Consider the following 18,039-nt stretch of genomic DNA (forward strand, 5'->3'; position numbering starts at 1 on the left):
CACACACACACACACACACACACACACACACACACACACACACACACGCACGCCCTTTCATGCTGAAGGTTCAGAAAACTATCCTAAGAGTTCCTAAGTCTTGCAGTTATAAATATCAGAGCTAGTCTTACATGAGTTCTTTGGTTGGTCAGTCCCTGGTCCTCTTTCCCCTCCTTGTTCTATTTATTTTTCTTATCTTCAAATGATCATATTTGGAAAAGGAACTATTTTCACCCTCTCAGAAAACATATTTTCCCTGTACCATGAGCTCAGCACATTGTCAGTCATGAGACTGACCCCACTGCCTACATGCCAAAGGAGTTAGCTGGAAGGGGTGAGAGGCCAGGGGAAATGAGGGCCCAGCCAGAAAGAAGCAAAGCCATCCTCCTAGGCTCGATTGTCCAGTGTGTGCTGACCTCCCGTCTCCTCAGTGCGAGCCTCCCCTTATGTTGCAGCTGCTTCCCATAAAAAGCAATGATATGTGGGCTCCAGAACATTTCCAGCTTCCTAAGTTCTAACCCAAAGGGACTCTCAAGATCCTTGCTTAACTGACTAATTCCCTTCTCACTTTCTTCCCAGTCATCCCTAGACCAGCCCAAAAGGCTATTGTAAACCCACAGCAATGCTCACTTACAAAATGTTTCTTAATCAATTTTTAAAATTGCCTTTTAAAATTGCCCCCAGGGAGACCATATGGTGTTGCATCCTCATTGAGCCACAGAAAGTCAATGAGGGGGAAGGTGTTGGTCAATGGGTGCCAGGGGGAGCCACGAAGGGGTCACATGATCATCTTCATGCCTACAGAGCAGGTTGGAATGAAAACTCATCTCCTTCCATTTGTCATTTGTGTTCCTTCCGGGGTGGCTGCCCGAAGAGAAAATCTGTGCTCCCCAAGCATACACTTGAGTAACACGTAATAAGTAGATCCTTTGAGCTGGAAGGAAACTCAGAGACCAACTTAGTCTAGCTCTGTCATTGAGACAGAGCAGGGAGACTGAGGTTCAAAGAAGGAAAGGGGCTTGCCTTAGGTCGCAGAGCCAGTTAGTGGTGGGGTCAGGAATGGAACCGTACTTTCTGACTCTAAACACAGGGTTCTTTTGCTTAGAAAAGGGACAGTCTCTACATTCAGGTAATGCATCAGAGTAAGGTTGGCTGGGAAGCTAGCGGAGAGGATTTGGAGCATCATGACAATAGTGTTGAGCGAATTTCAATAGATGAGTTACTTTATAATAATAATCTCTCATATTGTCCAGTAGCTTTATAGTTTGCAAAACCCTCTCTTATGTGGTATCTCATTTGATCCTCGCACCACCCCAGTGAGATAGGGTTGAGTCATCAGGGCACAGTGGAGAGAACACCCAACAGGCAATCAGGAAATCTGAGTCTAATTCTGGCTCTGTCACACTAGCTGTGAGGGATTTTGGGTAAGACCCTCAGTTTCTATATCTGTAAAATGGGCAGTTAGGTGGCATAGTGGATAGAGAGCTGGCCTGGAAGCCAAGAAGATATGGGTTCAGGTTCTACCTCTATTACATACAGGTAATACGTGGATGGATCTGGGTTAAGTCACATAACTTCTCAGAGGTCGAAGCTTGTGGTTCCCACTGTGAACCTCTTTCAACAACAACAAAAAGGTATTGCAAATTTCTAGGGTTACTTAATGCATCATATTAAGTTATATTATGATACTATACCATATACTAGATAAGCAAGAAGATATCATACACTATGTTAAGTTATATTATGATACCATATCATATACTATATCAAGTCATATTGTGATACTATATCATATACTATATCAAGTTATATTATGATACTATATTACAATGTTCTGCAATTATTTACTGCTTTAGGTAACATTAAAGTATTTTTAACACAAACGCCTTGGATCATACTCTCAAACCCCCAAGAAATTTATGAACCACTAAATGGGAGCCCCTAGTCTAGGCAATTCTCTAAACAGGAGTTCTTAATGTTTTTTGTGTCATAGACCCCTTTGGCAATTTGGTGAAACCTATGGATTCCTTCTCAGAATGATGTTTTTAAATTCATAAAATATGTAGAAGAAAAATAATTATATCTAAACACAGTTACCAAATATTTTTTAATTCATGGACCAGATTAAGAACCCCTTACACGATCTAAGACAGTAAATTGCAGAGAAAGTGCCAACCTGCATTGGTATAATGCCCTCTCCCTGTAATGAAATCACAGATCTCATTCCTATCTCCCCATTACTTCAGCCTCGAAAACCCCTTCCAGCTTTGACACCCTACAAAGCTATGTCTACTATACCAATTTTACAGTGCAGGAAACTTAGACTTGCCTAAGGTAACTGTGAAAGTTTGTCTCAGCTGGGGTGGAATATGAGGCATTGTAAGGTAGGAAATAGGTTGTTAAATTTGTTGTGACCAGTCCTCCTTTCCCAGAAGGAATACATAGGTTTCACCAAATTGCCCAAGGGCTCTGTGACACAAAAAAAAAAGGTGACAAACTCCTATTCAGAAAGCTGCCTAGACCAGTGTTCTAGGACCCTCTCCTTTCCCCCACCCCCTTCCCCACTCCCAGCAACATGGGCAGCAGATCATAGAGCAAATAAATACAGATTAATGCTGATAGATTATAACATGATTGGGGCTATTTATTCGGATCTTACTGATCTTTGAATCCCCCAAGCCCAGAAATAAAGCTACATACAGAAGGCCTTGATAAATGTAAATTGAATCGAATTGCTACCGTGGAAAAAAGCCAGGCCAAAAATAAACCCCTGCCCATTTCTACCCCCTTTCTTTCCCCTCCACACTGTGCCTGCCCCACTGGAGCTGTCAGATTCAAAGCGGCCTCTGAACATTCTTGTAACTTCATATTCAGCAGCTGATTGGCAGGAGGAAAAAATAACTCTCAGAAGATTGAAGGCACCAGACTCCCCATGTTCCTAAATCATTTTTTTCTTTAAATAAGCAGGTCCCTCCCTCCATCTAGGCTGGCACTTTCATAAAGCCCTTTTGTGTGTGCAGCCCAGAACTTGGTTTCTATATTTGCAGGCACAGGTGGTTAAGTGGAAGAGGGCCTGGGGTACTCTTCCCCCTCAGCCTCCAGGGCCAACTAAACCAGAGGTACACACACAGCATTCTTTTGCATTAAGCCTCATGCCTGCCGCTCTCTCCACCCACCCAGTGTACTAGTTCTGGGGAGCCAGGCCCCATGGTCACATTTCAGCAAAGTGCTTTTAATGTTATAGCAAGGCAGGCCCTCTGAAGTCCCTCCTGGCTGGCATCTTCTGCCAGCAGAGAACGTGGCTGCCGAACTGACCTCAGTCTCAAACTCTAGCTAAATGATCTTATTCTACTTCCCCCACCGACTGCCGGGCCAGAGCCTGGAGCCAAGGTCTGGTGACTGGAATAAAACAGCATTTCATGTCTGTGAAGCGCTTAAGTTCTTAAAGGCACTTAAACCTCTCACTGCCTCATTTCCTTTCTCTGTAAAATGACTAATAGGAGCCGCCAGCAAATGACCCCCCAAAGTACTTTGAGATTCTAAAAGGAAAGTTATTATCACAGACGAAACTTCCTAATGGTGGGAGGAGGAGAGTTTAACCGTCTCTTCTGTAGCCTGGTCCCGTAGACAAAGCCCTGGCTTGGAAGTCAGGGGACACCTGGGTTCTGGTCCTAGCTTTGCCAAAAACTTGTTTGGCCTGGGGCCAGTCCCTTCCTCTTTCTGGTCCTTAGCAAGCTCATTTATTATAAAAGGATGTTGGACTAGGATAGATTGTCTCTGAGGTCCTTTCCAGATCTAAAATGGTGGGATTTTGCGATTACGGAAATACGGATGATGAGGTCCATATGTCTTTGGCACATGCATGGACGTGGCCAAGTAAGGTCATAGACACACCCCCTTATTCACTTCACCAACAAGGGACAGGGAAGTATTTGCTTCCTGATGATTTAATGCTCCCTTGAAAGCTTCTCTGTAAGCGCATATGCCTGGATGTAGGAGTCCTTGGGTCTTGTCTAGAAAATCCCCAAAAGCAATCCACCATTTGTCTGGCACCTGGCCAGGTTGTGTGAAGGCACCAGCACTGCTTTGTGTTTTTCCATTTAACTGCCCCTCCATGTTCTCTAGGGTCCAACTACGCTGGCCTAATCAACGTTCCTACTTGTTTACAGGTTGTCTCTTTCATTAGAATGTGAATTCCTTTAGGGCCGGGATAGTATTTTGCCTTCCTTTGTATCCCCAGTGTTTACACTGCACATAGCAGGCCATTAATAAATGCTTGTTCAATTATTGCCCAGCCAGCAACCTGTCATCCTAGGAATTTACCTAGTTTGCCTCCTGGGGGGTGGTCCTGAGCACAGGGGATTTATGCAAAGTTAGATAGGGGACTTTGAGACTAGGCCAACACTCTCATTTCCCACAGAGGAAAAAGGAGTTGCCCGAGGCTCCCAAGGAGTCTGAAGCAGATCTAAGACCAGGATCTAGGCCATTTGACTCCCAATCCACTGTTCTTCTTATGGCTCTCATTGTTTCCTCCACACCCACTGCCTGGTCACTTATCTACTTTCATCTCTACTCAACAAACATTTATTAGGTGCCTACTATATGCGTGGCACAGTAGTGGATGCTGGGGATATAAAGATATGAAGATTAAAAAAAAGAAAACATCTGTTTTCAAATATTCTGTGTTCTATTGGGGATGAAACAACACATCTACAGATAAGTTTGTTCAAAGTAGTTTGGGGGAAGGAGAGAGTGCTACTATTGCAGGCAAGTAGAGCTGAGCTCAGAAGAAGCTTCCTCTGGAGAGATGGCACCAGAGTTGAGTCTTGGAGGAATCAAAGGATGCTAAAAATGGAGGTGGTAAGGTGGAAGGACCTTCCAGGCCTGGGGACTACCCATATAAAAGCCTGGAGGCCCAGTCTGGGGAGCAGCAAGCAGGTCAATGTGGCCAGAGCTCAATGTGTTTAAAGGTCAGTAAAATGAAGTCTGGAAAGGGAGGTGGGAATCATATTGTGGAGGCCTTTAAAGGGCAGACTAAGGAATTTATATTTTTGTCCCAAAGGCAATAGGGAACCACTGACAAGTGAGCAGGGCAGTGGTGTGGTAAAGCATATCTTATTTGAAGTTCTTTGTCAAAACTGAAGCATCACCATGTGATGAGGGATAGTTTTCTGTGTAGACATTTGGATGCCCACAGAATTTTCTCCCTCTAATTCAAATGCCCAGACTGATCCAGTAAACCAGAGGTATTTGCAAAACTTCTCTTCTCTCCCATAACTCTTTGGGACCTAAGAACAACACCCAATGTACCACCTAACTAGCAGTAGACTAACCCTCTATGCACCTGTTTAAATGTTTATATTTTGTCTAGATTCCAACCAGACTATAACCTCCTCTATGAAGCTTTTAATAGAACAATAAAACCCAAACATTCTCAAGTACGTATGTCCAAAGGGAAAAAGAAAAGGAAAAGACTCAGCTTTTAGGTAGACCATTCCCCTTCTGGTCTACCCCAATTTAGGGGCATCCAAGTTGATGCTGATATCTTTACTCTGAGGCCTAATTTCATGCAAGGATATGGAGGCCAGAGAAAGAAAACTACTTTTCCAACGTCACACAGCTAATCTGTGAAATGAAGACAAATAGACTAGGTGAACTCTAAAATCCCTATGAACAGCAGATAGATCTTAGGAAATAACACACATTGTGTCATTTCTGTGGTCTTTGGCAAGCATTTCCTTAAATGAACACTTGGCCAGAAGCATGGGGGGGAGACACATGAACTGATGTAAAATAAAGCAAGCAGAACCAGGAAAATCAAATACACAATGACAACAAAATAAAAATGGAAAGAACAATGTCCAAAGAATTGAAATTGAATTCTGTGTCATTATAAAGAGTGAGATTATTTCCAAAGAAGATATATGAGAGTATATCTTCCTCCCTGTTTTACAGAGGCCAGGATTATAGGTATGGAATGTTGTTTACAATGTCAGATTTGGTTGATATGTTAGTTACTTTTATTGAATTCCCCCCTCCCTCCCTTTTGTTACTCACTTTATAAGGAATGACTCTGGGAGAGGGCACAGGTAAAGAAACACTGGATGTAACAGAAGTTAACAGGTTCTTTTATCAGCTTCTTTTTTCTTTTCTTTATACTGAAATGTTTGTGTTTGATGGTTAAACTTGAAAAAGCTATATTGGAAATATAATTGATACAAAAAACAAAAGATATAAAGAAAAGTGTTTAAAGAAAAAATAAAAATTAGTCTTCAATTTTATAGATAAGAAAATTGAGGTTCAAAGTGCCCATGGTCACAGTGGCTAATGTTAGATCAAGGTCTAAGCTCCTCTGCTTCCAAAATCCAGGGCTATTTTCGTTACTTTGTCCCCTCAATGCCCAGCATACAGTCTCTTCCCTAGGGCTATCCACAGTGTGACTAGGTATGTATGTTCTTCAAAATGAAAGAGGTTAGATTGGTTCTACCACTTAGCTCCTCCAAGGCAATGACCTGAAAAACCTGGAAGAATTGGTGAAAGGTAAATGCTTCTATCACCCACCAGATTAAGGCCACCTTAATACTAAATTGATACTTAATCTGTTCCGGGGAAAGGGTAGGGAATTGTATATATTGAGTAAAGAAGGTGGTATAAAAACAGAAATTTTCAACAACATTAAAAAAAAACCCAACAACACTGTGTGTGTTTGGGGCAGGGATGGGAGTGGAGAGAGGTGAGACCATAACAAGCAGGTGAGGGATCCAAGAAGCAGAATAAAATATACGTTCCCAGACAAGGTCAAATGCAGGAATTTGTTTTGTTTAATTAGGAATATTTGTCACACGGGTTTTGTTTTTCTTTTTTTCAACGATGGGGGTGGGGCGGGGGTTGGATACCGAGGGGACACAGGGATAGAAAAGAAAACAGAAAAAGATAAAGCAAAGGGGGCCATTGAAGCTTTTTTTTTTTTTTAATGAACAGAGGAGAACAGGTCAGGAAAAAAATCAGGGACAAGTAGAGCAGCCTTGCAAGTGACATGTTGAAGCTTTTAACCACCCTGGTTTTGCGGGAAGCCGAGCCTGTGAGAAGCAGCCTCTCCTCCGCCGCACAGCCTGGGGTTGTTACTGTGTCTACTGTACATCAGCTGCCTGGCTCCGGGTTCTGCTTCCTCGGGGAACGTTCGCCATCTAGCGGCAGCGAGCGGCGCCGCCAGGGAAGGAATGAGCTCCGGGCCGCCTCGGACCTGCTGCAGCTGTGCCAACTTTTCGGTTCCTGCGTAGGACAAACCGAGCCGCCTCTTTGCGGCAGCTTCCCCTCCAACCCGAGAAAGAAGCCGGCAGGGCTTCTTCTTTAATGACTACGACCCCGAGTGCCCGCCCGCTCCTTGAGCAGCCCGAGGGCTCCCATACCCTCCAAGAGAGAGTACAGAGGGTGCGGACAGTGAGCGCTCTCCTTCCTTCCCCCCCCAACTTGTAAGCTTTGCATGGAAGGCTTGGGGTGGGGGTGGGGCGGAAGGGAGGGGAGCAGAATTGAGGGCTGGGGCAGGGGAAGAGAAGTCTTCATCAGTCTATGTATGTATGGACACATGCATGTATATATGTATGTATCCATCCATCAATCTACCTACCTATATCTATCTATTCAATCCATCTATCTAATCCATCTATGTCTATCCATACATTTAGCTTATCTATTTATGTCTAATCTATCTAGCTATCCATCCATTTATCTTATCTCATCTATCTATATAGCTTATCTATCTATCTAATTCCTCTGGCTATCTTTCTGTCTTTGTCTAATTTGTCTGTGAGGGCAGCTAGGTGGTGAAGTGGATAGAGCTCCTGCACTGAAGTTAAGGAGGATCTGAGTTCAAATCCAACCACAGATAACCCTGTTTACCTCAGTTTCCTCATCTGTAAAATGAGCTGGAGAAGGAAATGGCAAACCACTCCAGTATCTTTGCCAAGAAAACCCCAAATGGGGTCACAAAGAATCAGACATGACTGAACAACATTTCATCCATCTATTTAACTGTGTAATCCAACTATCTATCTTTCTATCTAATCCATCTATCTGTCTCTCCATCCATCTATCTATCCTACCTATTTTGTATATATATAGTTGTTTACATATTGTCTCCCCCATTAGAATATGAGTTTTTTTCAGAGCAGGGGCAGTTTTTTGCCTTTCTTTGTATCCTCAGGGCTTAGCACAGTGCCTGACACATAGTAAGTGCTTAATAAATGCTTCTTGACCTGATTTGGCCTCTTCCTGTTGGGGGAAATAAAAACAAACTCATAACAAATATTCACGTTTATTTCTGAAAGGTGCCATCTCCCCCAACACGTACAGGGGCCCAAGGGAAAAGTAGTTTCTCCCTTTGGGGAATGAACTCTGCAGGCAAATACAAGCAGAAGTGAGGCCTGAACAGCCCCTACTCATTTGCCTTTTCTGGGAATTGTAATACTCCTAGTTCCAGAAGCAGAGACTTTAAAGCTATGTTGATCATAGTCAGCCAATATGCATTTATTAAGCACCTACTATGTGTCTGGCCCTATGCTAAGTGCCAAAGATACAAATGTAAGAGTTCCTGCCCTTGAGGAGCTCATGATCTAATGGGAGGAAAACACCATGCAAACAGCTATGCACAAACAATCTATATATGGTATAAAAAAGGCAATAATCAGTAGAGGGAAGGCACTAGAATTAAAGCACCTTCCTCCAGCAGGTGAAAGGTGATCATAGTTATAAAGCTGGAAAGGACCTTAGGAGCTGCTGAGTCTAGCTCCCTCATTTTAGGAGCCTTAGAAATGGTCACATCATAGATTCAGAACTGGGAAGGAATTCGCAACAATCTCATCCATGGACTCCTGTAGCAGACTGGTGCAGCCTATGACCCTGTCTAGCAATAATGTTTTTAAATGAAGAAAAATGGAATACATAGGATTACAAAAGAAACCAAATGTTAATGAAAACAAAAATGCAATTATTTTCTCATCCTGGTTCTGCACCCCTTGAAATCTAAGCATGGATCTGTGGATCCCAGGTTAAGAACCCCTGATCTAGTCCAACTGCCTCATTTTGCAGGGAAGGGAAGGGAGGCACAGAGAGGCATTAAGTGACTCTCCCAAGGTCACAGTCAGCCAGTAAGTGATAGAATCAAAACTTGAATCAGGTTAGCCAGGCTCCTTGGCCTTACAGTGAAGCATTTTTACTGATGTTGTGTTTGGGCCTTCTCTACTCAAATTATCATGTAAATGTTACAATACATAACCTAGCCTATCCCTCCCCCCCCCCCCCCCCCATGCAGTAAGTCCCTGGAAAGCAGGGACTTTTTAAAATTTGGACTTTGTAACATGAGTGAAGAGAACAATGTGTGGCATATAGTAGGTGCTTAATAAATGCTTATCACATGGAGTTGAATTGGGTCCTTTGGCGCTGTCTGCTGTCTGTCTCGGATCTCCTACATAGACACTCTTCTTGATGTTGGGTCTTTGGAATTTACTGAAGTGAAGAGTTATGCCTTCTGCATCAACAGACTTGCTTTCATTTTGTGTTGTCACAACTTTGGCCCAGGATAAAAAGAGTGACGACCTCAGCAGAATGTTATAGTTCTGTAAACATGGATGAAATTTGGATGAGCTGTTGCTCTCTCTGCAGGGGGTCACTTTTTCAGTTTGGGGCCCATCTGGATATAAAGAGGAGAAAACGACAAAGAACAACGTCCCTGGGAAACCCAGCAGCTCTGCTCAGCTTGGAGGAACAATGTTTGACCCTCTGGCACCAGGGAGCCGTACCCCAGATAATGACACGAGAGAGCAGGAAAGGTTCAGGGGCTTGTTGCCAATGCTTCTCTTCTCTGTATATCTAGAGATTCCCCTTTCCCTTCCTGATCAGTAAATCAGGAAGTATTTATTATGTGCTTCCCATGGCAGCTAATTGGCTTAGTGGATAGAGCACTAGGCCTGGAGTCAGGAAAAGCTGAGTTCAAATATGGCCTCAGAAACTTACTGTGTGACCCTGGACAAGTCACTTAACCCAGTTTGCCTCAATTTCCTCATATGTAAAAAGCTGGAAAAGGAAATGGCAAACCATACCAGTATCTTTGCCAAGAAAACCCCAATAAGAAGTTGAGAAGAGCTAAAAGCTGGAGATGCAAAGAAAGGCAAAAAACAGTCCCTGCTTGCAAGGAGCTCCCCACCTCGTGACAAGTGTTCATACAAGGGAATGTTTCCTAAGGATCATAGAGCTAAAATGGCAGCGTTTCTCCCATCCCTTCTCCTCCCACTCTGCAGCTTTCAGGCTAAATGCAGACAGCTTGCTTTGAGCCTCTGATCTCTGCATTGTGCAATAGAAATAATAGTAATAGCAAAGTTGTGATAGCTCATTAGTGTTCAAAGGCACTGGGCCTGGGGTCAGGAAGACCTGAATTCAGATCCAGCCTCAAACACTTACTTTGTGACACTGCACAAATCACTCAACCTTCCTTTTCCTCAATTTCCTCAACTGTAAAATGGGGATCACAATAGCACCTATGTCCCAGGGTTGTTGTGAGGATCAAATGAGACAACATTTGTGAAGAGCTGGAATGTAGCCTGGCATGTAATAGGTGCTTAATAAATGCTTATTTCTTTCCTTCCTTCAATAAACATTTATTAAGCATCTACTGTGTGTCAGGTACTTTGCTAGCTACTGGATGTCACAGGATCATAGATTTAATCCTGGAAGAAACCTTAAATGTCATTGAGTCCAAACTCCTCATTTCATAGATGAAGGAACTGAGTCTCAGAGAGGTTAAGTAAATTACATGATATTACACAGATACTAAGTGCCTGAGGTGGGATTTGAACCCATTCTTCCTAACTCCAAGTGCTATGAATTATCCACTACATGGTGCTGACAAAAGTGAACAAGACAAAAATGAGACTGGCAACCACCAAGGAATTTATGTTCTATTGGGCAAGTGTACATCATGCTGTCATTCCGTTGTTTCAGTCGTGTCTGACTCTTCATGGCCTCATTTGGGGTTTTCGTAGCAAAGATACTAGAGTGAATTGCCATTTCCTTCTCCAGCTCATTTTACAGATGAACAGGATTAAATGACTTGCTGAGGGTCACAGAGCTACTAAATGCCTGATGCCAGGTTTGAACTCATGAAGATGTCTTCCAGATTCCAAGCCCAGTACTCTATCCACTGCGCCCCCTAGAGGCACCTAAGTATACAACTTGTCCACAGATAATTAAATACAAGGCTGCTTGAAGAAGACAACGTTAATAAGGCTTCATAGAGAAGTCTGCACCTGAGATGAGCCTTGAACTGAAATAATTATTCTGGGAGGCTGAGATAAATGCATGGAGGAAGGAGGTGGAAGACAGGACAGGAGAAGAACTAGCAGTGAAATCTGGCTAAAACCTGAAGTATGGGAAGGGGAATAACATGAAATAAGTTTGGAAATGGAATCAGAGTTTGCATTTGTATAGTATCTAAAGATTTGCAAAGTCCTGGTCTTATAGCAACCCTGTAAAGTAGACAGTACAAGTAATGTCACCATTTTACAGATGAGAAAACTGAGATTCTGAACAGTTTAGTGACTGAAACACACAAATACTAAATATCTGATTCAAGCCTAGGTCTCCTATCCCAAGTGTCATACTCAGAACCAGCTTTTGGAGGGTTTTAAACACTAAATCAAGGCATTTATCTTAGAGGCAATAGCAAACACTGGAGGTGTTTTGGAAGAGAATTCATATTCAGGCCTGTACCTAATGAATATTATTTCAGAAATTACACAAAAGATCATTTAGAGAGGTGAGTGACCAGAAGATCAATTAGACCATGAAAATTGTCCAGGCAAGAGGTGATAGAGGCCTGAAATGAGGGGCAGCCTGGGAATGGAGAGAGACAGAGACAAAATGTACAGAAGTAAAAAAAACAGATTGAACATGGGAGGGAGAGAGAGGGAAGAGTCAAAGATAACTCCAAGACAAAACTGGGTGACAGGTAGCATGATGGTGTCAACAAAAGTAGTGTATTTTGAAGGAAGGATGGGTTTAGGGAAAATCAGAAGTTATATTTTGGACATGTTCAGTTGAAGATGCCATTGAGCTAGCCATCCAGTGGAGAGGTCTAGTAGGCAGTCAGTGATGTGGGACTGTAGTTTGGGGGGCAGGGCTAGATATATAGATTTGGGAGTCATCTGCCTGAAATGATGCATTTGAACTCATGGGAAGTGATGAGCTAACCAAGGGAGAGAGTATAGATAGAAGAAAAGGTGAATGCCAAAGCAATGAGAGACATCCATGGTTAGATGCTGGGACCTAGATAATGCTAGAAAAGGAGTGGTCAGACAGGTAGAAATAGAACCAAGAAAAAGCAGGATCAAGAAGGCCAAGGGAGGAAAGGATATTCAAGAGAAGGGGGTGGTCAACAACGTCAAAAGCTACAAAGAAATCAAGGACGATGAGAGTGGAGAAAAGACCATTACATTTAGCAGTTGAGATTATTGGTAATTTTGGAGAACCTCAAAGTTTAAAAATCTCTGTCCTTACAATTACTCTTTGAAGTAGGGATTTCAAATATTATTATACCTAGTTTACAGATAAGGAAACTGAAACTTAGAATAGTAAAGTGACTTCCCATGGCCATACTGATACTAAGTAGGTGAGCTGGCATTTGAACCCAGATCTCCTAACTCCAAGCCCCCAGCAGTGACTCCACCAATGAGCAAAGAATCATGGAAAAAAGAATGATGAAACTAGAAGGACAGAGGTCATCATAGGGGGAAAAGATTAGAGATGGAAAGGGACCTTAGAGATTTTTTGGTCCAACCCTCTTATTTTACTTTTAAAAATAAATTTTATTAATGTCTTTTTTTCATATCACTGTTATTTCTGAATATATCCCTTCTTACCTCCAGTAAACTTTCCCTTGTAACAACAACAAAAAGTTAACCAACATACTGACCATAGTTTGACAGTATATGCAACATTCCACACCCATAATTCCACACTTCACCAATAAAAGGAGTGAGGAGCATTTCCTCATCATTTCTTCCAGGCCAAGACTAATCGTTATAATTACACAGTATTATTTCCTAGTATTGTTGTTTCCATTGGCATTATTGAAGTCATTGTTTTCCTACTTCTGCTTACTTCACTCTGCATCAGTTCATACAACACTTCCTACATTTCTGTGAATTCCTCATCTTCACTATTTCTTATGGCACAATAATATACCAGTACAATCATATAGCGTAATTTATCAGTTTCCCAATTGATGGATAGTTACTTTGCTTCCACTTCTTTGCTACCACAAAAAAAAAAGGTGCTCCAAATTTTTGGTATACAGTACGTAGGACCTTTATATTTTTGGTCTTCTTGGAGTATTTGCCCACCAGTGGAATCTCTGGATCAAAGGTTATAGAGTTGAGTCACTTTTTGCATAATTCCAAATTGAAATCCAGAACAATTAGACTCCTTCACAGCTCTACCAACAGGGTATGAATATGCCTGTCTTCTTGAAGTCCCTCCAACATTGGTTATTTCCATCTTTTGTCATTATTGCCTAACTGCTGAATGTGAGATACAACCTCAGTTGCTTTCATTTACATTTCTCTTAATATTAGTGATCTGGAGAAATCATTCATGTAGTTGTTAATAGTTTGTAATTTTTCTTTTGCAAACTGTTCATATCCTTTGATCACTTAATAGTAGCTATATAGGAATGACAGTTTCATTTGTGAGAATTCTTCATATGCCTTGGATATCAGACCTTTATTAGAGATATTTGATATATCTCTTGAGACTTTCCCTCTCTCTAACCTCGTTAATTTTGCTCATGCAAAAGCTTTTTGATGTCATATAATTGAAATGGCCCACTTTATCTTTTCTGAGCTCTTCTATTCCTTGTTTGGTAAAGAATTCTCCTCCTCATCATAATTGTGAAAAGAATCTCCTTCCATTTTCCTCCAATTTTTCTACTATATGACCTTTTGTATTTGGGTCAAATAACCATTTAGAGCCTATTGTAGTACATTTTGTAAGGTGCTGGTCTGTACCTACTTTTTTGCCAAACTGCCTTCCTGTTTTTTCCAGCAATTCTTGTCAAATAGGAAATCATTCCATAAATAGCTTATTTCTCAGCTCTCTCATATCCTGGGTTACTGAGTTATGATTGTTTCAAATTCTTGCTTTCCTGGTCTATTTCTAATCTGCTTTTTTATTTTTTTTTAACCAATGTCAAGTCATTTTCGATTACTGCTTTGTAAAATAGTTTGAAATCTGGAAGTGTTTTCCCCTTCATTCTTACTTTTAAAAATTTTTTTATTTCTCTTTCAATTTTAGAATTTTTTTTCTTCCAATTGAATTTGATTATGTTATCTAGCTCTACATAGTAACTCTCTTGGTAGTCTGGTAGGTAAAGCATGAAATCTATAAATTAATTTAGGTAGTATCATCATATTTCTTACATTGGTTCAGTTCAAACATGAGCAATCAATATTCCTTCAATTATTTGTCTTCCTTTATTTTTGTAAAGAGTCAGAGGTAATCAGGCAGAACAGACTATGCAATGGGATGGTGATGGGAGACGTAACGTCATATATACAGAACAACAAAGAGGCTGATTTGGCCGGAATGCAGTATGTGGGAGGAAGAGTAATCAGCCTGGAAAGATAGAATGAACCCAGATTGTAAAGGTCTAAATCTTGACTTCTCAACACAAAGACTAGATAAAAATATCCATCTTGCATCTTTCTAATACATTTGTGTCATTGTGTATTAAGATTATCTGCATTTATATCTTACCAAGCTATAAAATGTTTTCAGCTTTCTATTTCAATTAACAAACATTTATTTTTTTTGTCCCTTTTACCTCTCCCCTCCACTGGAACAACAAAAACAAAAACAAAACCTTGGTTAAAAATATCTGTCTGTGTATATACATATATGCATAATCAAGAAAACAAATTCCCATATTGGCCATATCCAAAAATGTGTGTTTTATTCTGCATCTTGAGTCCATCACCTGTCTGTCAGGAGGTGGGTAGCCTTCTTCACCATCAGTGCTCTGGCATTGTGGGTGGTCACTACATTGATCAGAGTTCTCACGTCTCTCGAAGTAGTTTATCTTAATATTGCTATTGTATAAATTGCTTTGGTTTTGTTCATTTCACTCTGCATCAGTTCCTACGGATCTTCCCAGATTTCTCTGAAACTGTTCTTTTCATCAATTCATTCCATAGTATATACTATAATTTATTTAGCAATTCCTTAATTGCCTGGTAACCTCTTAGTATTCAGTTCTTTATCACTACGAAAAGAGATGCTCTAAATATTTTTGTACATATGTATCCTTTCCCTCTTTCTTTAACCTCTTTAGGGTATAGGTTTAGTAGTGATGCCACTTGGATCAACAGGTAGGCAGTTTAATGACTTTTGAGAGGAAATATAGGGGTGGCCCTCTGAACCAAGGGAGGCGGCACCGTGTGAAGAAGATCACAGATCTATGGTAAAAATCAAAATCTGTGCCTTAGCACATTCCAAATTGCTTTCTAAAATGACTGGACCAATTCACTTCATCATCATCAGTACATTAATATGCACGTTTAGGCTGTTAAGTTCATGAAAGCAAGAAAGCATGCTTTACTGAAACTCTGGGCTTCCTCCACTGCCTATTATGTGATGTGCACACAGTAGGAACTGAATGTTTGTTGAATGAATGAATGAATTTGAACAAAGGGAGAAAAGACTGCTTAACATAACCAAATTTTAGGTGGGAGTGGAGGAGAGGGTATTGTAAGCTTTCCCTTACAGCAGCTGGTTTGAGATCTAGTGCAGTCTCAGATTTTCCAGGCGAGCATTTATTGAGTGTCTACTCTGTGCTCAGCCTTGTGCTGAACAATGCAGGGGGTTATACAGAAGTATCCCAAATGTCCTTACTTCCAGCCCAGTACTCCTTCTGCTACATTCTTCACTGACCTCAAGTGACCCCTAACTTTAATTCCTCATAAACTGTGGTATTCCATGACCAACAGTCATAGTCATTGGAAGACTATTAATGTTAACAAGATGAGCCATCATCTCAGGGAGAATCTTAGGATCATTAAGAGTAGCGAGCAACATTCTAGAAGTGGTTCATCTTGCCCTGCTCTTCAGTTCTGGGCTCTGCTCATTGTGTGCAGGAGGAGTCATATAAGGATGTCATTAAGGTGTTGTAAATGGAAAAGGAGGTAATTCGGTTGTGTAGTTGAGTATGTAGTCATGCTCAACTGGTATCCCCACAATGGGGGCAGCTAAGTGTCGCAGTGGATAAAGCTCCGGCCTTGGAGTCAGAATGACCTGAGTTCAAATCCGGCCTCACACACTTGACACTTACTAGCTGTGTGACCTTGGGTAAGTCACTTAACCCCGATTGCCTCACCCCAAAAAAATAGTATCCCCACAATGTTCAAGAATCTAGAGGAAGGTCTACAACCCCTTGGATGGCTCTCCTAAGGTAGCTTTACAATTGAAGAAGAGCTGTACAGAATAAGGAGGTATAAAGTCTTATAGTTTATTACATTTTCAGAGCCTTCTCTGTGAAAACATGCTCAGCCCTTGGGCCCTTCAGTCTGTCTGGATCCAGTCTGCCTTGGATCGTGTTGGCATTCTCAGGCCTAGGGCTATCACAGTCAGAATGACCGCTTGTTCAACTCCTGTTGGCTGCATTCTGGATGATCAAGTTTCCTAGTTGTGGCTGCTCAAAATCAGGTGGTATTCCATAGGTTTGTAGGGGTTCACGCCCAGAGTGGCTGCACAAAGCTATAGGGTGAGGCTGGTTTGTGGAGAGGGGGGTATATCACTTTGGACCCTAATGTCTCCTCACTGATCAAAGCTTTAGTCTGCCTGGTTCAAAGGCTAGTATCAGCTAGGATCACCTAGTCCCCAGGCTTTACTCATACCCGGTTCTCTTCCTACCTGTCTGACCTCTCCTCAGTTTCTTTTGCTGGATCTTCATCGAGGTCACAGCTGCTAACCAGGGGTGTCCTCCAAGGCTGTATCCTGGACCTTCTTCCCTTCTCCCTCTATACATTTTCATTTGGTGATCTCGTCAGATATGTTTCAATTATCATCTTTATGTAGATGATTCTCAAATCTATTTGTTCAGCTTAAACTCCTTTGCTGACCTCCGGTCTCATGTCTGCAGGTCCTTCAGTTTGATGACCTTGAGCAGCTACTAGTGCTGCCCATAGGTCGGTGCTGGGAGAGGAGGACAGCAAGGCTGATGGAGCAGCCGGCACCCACATCCTGAGCAGAACATGGACTTTGCCACTTGGCACCAGCTAGAGCAACAACCACCCTCCTGAAGAGGTAGCATGGCCTGGGGGAGAGCTGGCTTCAAGGCTAAGAAGACCTCTGCCATAAACTAACTGGGTGGCTCTGAACACTCTCAGGCCGGTGGTCATCAACATTTTGCTCAAGGGACCCCTTTACACTTATTAATTATTGAGGACCCCAAAGAGCTTTTGCTTAAGTGAATTATATCTACTGTTACCATATGAGAAATTGAAAGTCATGCAAATAGATATTAATTTAAAAATAATACACCTATTACAGGTTTTTAAAATATCTGTTTTTGTGAAAACACATTTTCCAAAACAAAAAAAATTCAGTGAGAATGGAATTGTTCTACATATCTGTGCAAATCTCTTGAATGTCTGGCTTGATTCTCTATGTGTTTGCACTATGTTGTTTTGAAGTATATGAAGAAAATCTGGCCTCCCACAGATAGGTAGCTGGAAAATGGTGGAGTACTTTAATAGGTAGAAGTAATTTCCTCCTCTGGGAGCTCCCGACATCATTTAAATTACAGGTCCAGTTGCTGACCCTAACCCTACACACATCACACTCTCTGGCCGTGGTTACTGGCTGCCTGCCCTGTGCGCCCTCCTCCAGGCAGGACTCCTAGATTGGCAGCAGAGTGAGGCAGAATGAAAGCAAAGGGAGACAGCATGGTGCTTGGGAAGAGGGCTGAATTTGGAACCAGAGGACCTGGGTTCA

Source organism: Vombatus ursinus, unplaced genomic scaffold (assembly GCF_900497805.2).
Source record: "Vombatus ursinus unplaced genomic scaffold, bare-nosed wombat genome assembly UNPS02014820.1, whole genome shotgun sequence".
In the NCBI taxonomy this organism is placed as follows: Eukaryota; Metazoa; Chordata; class Mammalia; order Diprotodontia; family Vombatidae; genus Vombatus; species Vombatus ursinus.